Raw genomic sequence first — 5,687 nt, 5'->3', positions numbered from 1 at the left:
TGGTGTAGCAGTGGGATGTGAACCCAGCGTACGAGCAGACAGTATTTTTGAGAAACTGAAGGGGCCCACAATAATAAGAAAAATTCTAATGTGACTCCTCGGCTTCCTGCAGATGCTCAATCATAAATTTAACTTTCAGTTCTCTTTTACATGTGTCACAAAGTTTCCTGAAATAAGGGAGAACAGACTGAAAAACATCGAATCGGCATTATAAGCTGGTGGCTCTCAGTGTCTTTTCATTTTAAAAGTTTTTCATTCCCAGTTTCAGCTTGCATAGGCAGCGTACCAAAAAGGGAGAGACAACGCAACTTCGAACTCTGCATATCAGCCGGCAATACCGTTGCATGTGGTGTATACCTGACAATCTCGTCGCGGGCAGCCTTCATTATACCTCACGCATTTTCTCGAGCTTAAAAACATTTTCGATATGCTAGCTAGATTTTGTACTCAGAATTCTATCACCTGAAACCCACCAAACAGCTTCATTCTGTGCTGCAAACTTTTCAAAATACGCCCTGTGGTTTTTCAGTATCAATGTGTGATGTCAGACTGTGGGGAGCGTTTAAAAAAGATTGAATACTTTCCTCAAAATCGAATGAGGAAACCTGCATAGCAGAGAACAAGCACGAATACCAAAACAGTGTTTTATAAATTCTTAAAACGAAAAGTAATAATTTTACTTACCAACTAACTATAGAGGCTGATGTAATTTTGCTTAATCTACAATTTTTTTTTAGGAACATCGGATTACTTGAAGTTTCCCTTGGCATGTACTGAACGACGCAAGTTGCGTGGAGCGACAAGCATTCTGCGTTGCGCTGGGTGACACAGCAGAGATACATGTCAGCGTCATACAGCTGCCGTTCGAATGTGAACAAGTTAAGTCGCTTCAGCTATATTCCTATACGTTCTGCTTATGCAGGTTGCTTCTGGGTCTTATCGCAACTTGCATCACGTATGGTAGCGCTTATCGTCTGCTTAACCAAAGTCAAAAGCTAATTAGCAAATAAAGAAAGAGAAAGAAATACAAAAAGAAAAGAAAAAGGCTGAGCAACTCCAAAAGAAGGGTGTGGAAAGCAATGCGAAAGGTATTCAATGGATCTGAAGGCAGTGTATTGCCAAACGATCTGACTAAAAATCGTAAATTCTGGTCTCACCTAAAGTCAGCTAATCGAAGTCAACTATTCAGTCGCTCAGGTGACTGTATCAGTCCCGAAAAAAATGCTGACAGAGAATTATCAAATTCGATCTTCCCAAACTGTTTCATCGAGGAAATTCCTAATACTGTTACTACTTTCAAATCATAGTACGAACACCGAAATGGCACGTACTGAGCCAAGCGATTGCGGCGGAGCAAATCAGCCAACACTGCTAAAAAGTGGAAAGGCAATCGGACGAATTCGGTTGCCTGCGAACTTCTGTATAATTTATGCTGAAGGTATTGCGCCCTTTCTAGAAGCAATTTGTCTTAGGTCGCAGCCGTGGGTACCTACCGATAGGAAAAGTTGCACGTCTTTTTCATTTTCTATGATGGCTCGTCGGACAGATGTTCATAGTTGTAGTCGTATAGCTCTGACATCAGTCTGTCGAAGAACTATAGTATTTCACGCTCCCGCACCATGACATTTTTAAAAAAATCTTGTCCTTAACAATCAATAAGGACCTAGCAGAAAGAGGCCTTGCGAAGAGACTCGATCCATTCCTTCACGAACTCTCGAGTGCCACAATTAAAGGTGCTCAGATTGATGTCGGGTTCCTTGACTTTTGGAAGGCATCTTTCGGAAGGCATTCTATATCATTCTGCACTCTCATTTAGTGATCAAACTACGAGCTTAATGAGTATGGACTAGATTGGTAACTGTATTCAGGATTTCCTCGCATGTTGGGCTCAATATGTCTTTCTTAACGGATTAAAGTTGACAGACGAAAAGGTAATTTCCGAAATACCTCATGGGAACCTTGATGCACCTCTGTAATGTAATGCAAGAAACATGATTCCCTTCACAACTTCATTCACTGTGGTTTGTCAAGATGGCTAATGTAACTGTAAATGTCCTGTGACTAGGGCCTCCCGTCGGGTGCAAGTCGTTCGATTTGACGCCATTTCGGTGACTTGATCGTCGATGGGGATGAAATGGTGATGATTAGGACAACTCAACACCCGGTCCCTGAGCGGAGAAGATCTTCGACCCAGCCGGGAATCGAACCCGGGCCCTAAGGATTGAGATTCCTTCGCTCTGACCACTCAGCTACCGAAGGCGGACAAGATGGCTAATGAACCAAAAAGAATTATTAAGCAAATGTTGCAGTGGAATAGACAGTTGACAGCTAGAAATATAGGATGATTGTTTAATTATTACGAATGATATCTAATAGCAAAACACACTTTCCCTAAATACGCCAGCCGAAAGGCCTTTAATCACTTCATCAGTGTGATCAATGGTAGTCACCTCACTCGCTCTCAGTTCTCTGATTATGTTTCGGTAACGATTTGCGCATGATCGTTCCAGTTATTCGGTACATATTCACTACTTATTGGACGAGAAGCACTACATCTTTGTGGGCTGTCAGGAGTCATCTTCAGGACTGGAACAACAACTGCCACAGATGAGCCACTCAGGAGATTGTCACCGTGAGGCCGAGCTGGGGTACGACTTGCTCTAACATCTCAGCCTCTGATCCAGCATGCTGAAGTTAGGTCGGGATCAGCGAACAGCATGACATCAGAAGAATACAGTTAACTGATGGACAGCAGAATCAGTTATCACGACAGCCAACACCATAGCAACTTGCAGTACCTGCTAAGGCAACACCGTCAGTCATCATGGCGTTTGACAACTCCACAATGAAATGTGGGAAGTCAGTAGGAGCCGCAGGAGTAATTGAGCATTTCTGTGTCTTCTGAGATGTCCAGTCAGAGGACCAAAACAGACATAAGTGGGGGTCGTCCGCCAGGACCTAGCAGAGAACGGGAGATGCTGTCTGGATTGTAAAATTACTAAATAAACATGTCCTACAATTGATCCTTCAGTTACAGCGTCTGCCAAAGCGTCAATCAACATGTCACAACCATCATGAACACCCAGTTGGTTGTGGTGGCTCCCGTAATTTGGTATCAGAAGTGCTGACATAAGGGCTGTTGCGAGTTTCAGTGAACTTCGTTTTCAGCAGCCCACCAGCAGCCAACACCTGTAGCAGTTGTGGGGTGAATGGACAGCAAACACTAGTGCTTATTGGGGGTGTGTTGGTGTACCACGTCCAGAATAAGGCTCAGTGACTGGAAAGTTTCATTTGAGAAACCTACTGAGGCTGTAGACCTGCCTCATTTTAGGGGGAATGATTCTCACAATTATTTGTAATTTCATGGGTCATACCACACCTTGTGATAAGTTCATACCCGTAACATGTGCCACCTACAGATGATATCGTCATGAAGCAAAAGACTGTTCAGAGTGTTGCTGAGTTATGATTAGCTGCTGTAATTGAGTTAGATCTTAGTTGGGATTTGCTGTTTACAGGTAACTGCATGGGAGAATACCAGAAATACAGTTAACCGCAACTAGTGACGCAGTAAGAGTCTTGACAGAACAAATTAACAAACTAATAGCAGCAAATGAGCAGCAGAAAGCATATATTTCACGTGGTCGTACAGCACTGCAGTCGTTACAACAATCCAGCTCAAAAGTCGATGACTGAAAACTGAGGTAACTGTTTCTTGTATTTCTCTGGATCCCTCTACCATAAACGTGATAACTCTTTTCTCCAGTAAAGTACCAAAGGATATGAATGTGTTTACAAGTGCTGTCCAGGTCACAGCCAAGTTTCCTAATTGGTTGGAGGAGGGGAGTTTGCGGATGGCCAAGCTGAGTGATGCTTTGTGTTATGATGCTTTAAGCAGTGTACACATTTTCGAAATTAGCTGAGAGGTTACAGAAGAGGTTCAGGGAACATAATAGTGCCTGAATCTTAAGGGATAAGTTGAACACATAGACACAGGAAGCAAATTAAACAGTGGAGTATTGCGACGGGATTCAGAAGATAAACGTACAGATATACAATTTAAACCGAAGTCTAGGGGCATATAGAGTGCTAGTTAAGGAGACAGAGGGTAAGGCTTTGGATGTGTTCGTGCAGGGAGTTACTCCTGATTTTACGCGAAGGTTGTGAATGGAGAACCCTGAGGATCTTCCCACAGCACTTTGGGCTGTGACACATCTACAAAAAATAGGTGTGACTGGGACACCTGTGGATGAAAAAATATTCACGTCAGGTAAGGAGTGTTACAGACTTTGAAAGCAGTGGCATCTAAAGTAACACTGTCGCCAACACAATGTTTAACTGCCAGCGTTTTGCGCATAAGGCTTGGGAGCGTAAAGCCAAAAGACAGGACGAAAAGATAGATGGGAAGAAACTGTTAAACATGTAAATAATAGATTTCAGCTATCAGTCGTCCTTTTGAAATTTTATTGGCAGATCTAGATTTCAGCTGGACACTAGCCATCTTCAATGCACTACCATTTTTGATCAATGGATGTAATGCCTATTGGTCAGGCTTCGTTCACAGTTCAAAGAGTATTCAATGAACTTTGAACGAGGCCCGACCAACAGACATTACATGCATTGATATAAAATGGTAGCACATTGAAGCTGGCTAGTTTCTAGCTGAAATCTAGATCTGCCAATAAGATTTAAAAACGACGACTGATAGCTGAAATTTATTATTTACAAGTCCATAACAGTCGCTGCGTGCCACAGCCTCTGAATGGAGGGTAACCTGATGAACTGTTAAACAGCAAAGGGAATGTTCCTGCCATCGAGAAGCATTCCCCGCAAACAATGGTGCTGAGGCAGTGCACACAGTGGTGGATTGTTGCTTGTTGATTTGGATGAAAAACAATAAGTACAGATATATAGTAGAAATGGGGCACATGTTAGCCTGAGACTCGTGGACAATAGAGGACTGGAAACTCTGAGGTCCAGATTGCACACAGTAGTGAATAATAAGATAGATTCAGTAAGGAGAACACTGCTCGAGTTTGAGTTAGTTAATGTATTGTTTAGTGACCACAAGGAAGTGTTGCTAACTTTGGGGCAAGGATTTTCTGCAGTACTTGGGAGAGTACAGGTTAGGCACCATCCTAAGACTGACCTTTCGCAGCACAAGCTTGAACTCGTTCACGAAGGGTATAACAGTTGCAAAGGTTTCTAAGTCGCAAGGTACACCTATTGCTAAGGCAGTGCCAATTAAACTGCATACAAGTACATTAAAGGTGGTTTTGCATGACAGAGTACTGCCGGATACAGGTGGCTATTGATGTGCCGCAGCAGGATTTGTGCTTGGTAGAGATACTACCAAGTAACGTTGTGTTAAACGAGAAACGTTACATTATGTTAAGGGAGGTGGCAAATGGAAGAAATTTAAACTGGCAAGCTATGGTACCGATACGCTTAAATATCTTCAGACAAGTGGAAATGGATCTCCTGACGGGATTGGTAGTTGCCAAGGTAGAGGTTATCGAGTGTAGATTACGAAGTCAAACAAAACATCAGTGCATCCTCATTGTGGAATAAGTGTGGTCATTGAAAAGGGGCCTTACCCAGTGGTAGGAAGGACGTTCCCCGTGAATGGCATGTTGCACTTGACTAGTAAGATTTCTGTGGTCCGCATCACTCATATGAAACCTTTT

General features: G+C 42.8%; 1 non-coding gene across 1 annotated transcript; it reads right to left on the bottom strand.

The window, feature by feature from the left end:
• Positions 1 to 2,186: 2,186 nt before the first annotated feature.
• On the bottom strand, positions 2,187 to 2,260 carry Trnae-cuc (transfer RNA glutamic acid (anticodon CUC)). Its single transcript has one exon. It is a non-coding gene; the product is annotated as a tRNA-Glu (tRNA).
• Between the last annotated feature and the right edge of the window lie 3,427 nt (positions 2,261 to 5,687).

The sequence above is a fragment of the Schistocerca gregaria genome, chromosome 2 (assembly GCF_023897955.1).
Source record: "Schistocerca gregaria isolate iqSchGreg1 chromosome 2, iqSchGreg1.2, whole genome shotgun sequence".
Classification (NCBI taxonomy): domain Eukaryota; kingdom Metazoa; phylum Arthropoda; class Insecta; order Orthoptera; family Acrididae; genus Schistocerca; species Schistocerca gregaria.
Note: the sequence above shows the minus strand (reverse complement) of the source record. Positions and strands in the feature narration are given on the sequence as shown.